A 1,655-nucleotide genomic window follows, 5' to 3' on the forward strand; every position below is an offset into this window, starting at 1 on the left:
GGGATATATCTAGAGCACACTTAGCTCTGATCCATTCCTGATACTAAGATATACATGTACTTATGTTCTGTAGAAAGTTTGAGCTAGTTCTGATCAAATTTGAATTTTTAAAGGGACACGTTCACGGAAATAGAATGCACACGTTACTGTAGAGGAAGTAAACATTAAATTGGGCGTGCAACAGATCATTAATTAATAGTTATGACACGTGTTTAGACACGCGTAGAGAGTAGAGACAGCAATCAGTCGCAGAACCAGGAGTAGGCATCTGTAGAACACTTCTCTCGAACAGAATTAGCTCTTTTGCCACCCCAAGATACTCTTTTTAGTGAAGAAACACCAGGAATATTTACAAGTAGTCACTCGAGTAGCCATTTTGCCTTAATTATTAGGGGGCGCAGCCGCACGTTATGAATAGTTATCAACACTAAACGTCATCATTAATGATGTCATCTTGAAAAACGGGCCAGTTTTTCAAGATGACGTGCTTCTGTGCATGTGTCCCTTTAAATTTGCTCTAAAATCAGGCAAAAGTCCCTGTACTATAGTACAAGGATTTTGATGAAATTTCACCAAAATTGACAAGTAGAAAATTCCTCAACTTTATTACATTTTCTGATACATATACTTGTTCTTATATTGTGTAGAAAGTTTGAGCTGATTCCGATCAAGTTTGGATTTTCTATGATTTTTTAAAGTTGCTCCAAAATCGGACAAAAGTCAGTGTACTATAGTACAGGGATTTTGGTGAAATTTTACCAAAATTGAAAGGGAAGAAATTTCTCAATTTTATTACATTTCTTGATACATATATATGTATTTAAGTTGCATAGAAAGTTTGAGCTAATTGTAACCAAGTTTGGATTTTTTATGAATTTTTAAAGTTGCTGTACTATAGCACATGTCTCACCATATAAGGAAAGATCAGTGTTTCCATGGAAACCATGAAGGAGGAACACTTCAACTGGCAGTATATATCCACAGAGACCAGCAACAGCAGTGAATATCGTAATTAACAAATGTTCATTTAAACCTTGCAACAGTTTACCCTGTACAGGAACAATGAAGCAGGTCAAATGTACACTATAATGCGTTACCTTGTTTGAATTAGCCACTCCTTCCAATTTATTATTAATCTTCCTTCTAATTTTAACAAAATTAATAACCAGCGAAATAATATACAAAATACAAGATATACTGGCCACACCTACAGATACATACTAGTTATAAATAGTTATTAAGGATCATAATCACCATCATTATTATTATTATTATTATTATCGGATACAATGAGGCCACGCCCATAACTGCTACCCCACAGACTGTAAAAAGGAAGGAACACTTGAATGCCCCTACAATACATAAACATATGTTACCATAGCAACATCAAGTAGACCCACCTCTCACAGAGTTCATAGACTAAGAGACCAAGAGCAGTCAAGGAAGCAAAGACTAGGGAATGTATTACCGACTGAATACCACTCTCCTATTAATAATAATAATAATAATAATAATAATAATAATAATAATAATAATGATGATGATGATGATAATAATAATAATAATAATAATAATAATAATAATAATAATAATAATAATAATAATAATAGTAATAATAATAATGACCATTGCTGTGTTGGTTACCTGAACATCAT

General features: G+C 33.1%; 1 long non-coding RNA gene across 1 annotated transcript; it reads right to left on the reverse strand.

Annotated features, from left to right (window-relative positions):
- Nucleotides 1-889: 889 nt before the first annotated feature.
- On the reverse strand, nucleotides 890-1,491 carry LOC109592424 (uncharacterized). Its single transcript, XR_002190342.1, has 4 exons — nucleotides 1,401-1,491; nucleotides 1,289-1,352; nucleotides 1,098-1,220; nucleotides 890-1,049 (listed from the first exon to the last, which is right to left on the reverse strand). It is a non-coding gene; the product is annotated as an uncharacterized LOC109592424 (long non-coding RNA).
- Nucleotides 1,492-1,655: the final 164 nt, after the last annotated feature.

Source organism: Amphimedon queenslandica, unplaced genomic scaffold (assembly GCF_000090795.2).
Source record: "Amphimedon queenslandica unplaced genomic scaffold, v1.1 AMPQUscaffold_5289_Cont22738, whole genome shotgun sequence".
Taxonomy (NCBI): domain Eukaryota; kingdom Metazoa; phylum Porifera; class Demospongiae; order Haplosclerida; family Niphatidae; genus Amphimedon; species Amphimedon queenslandica.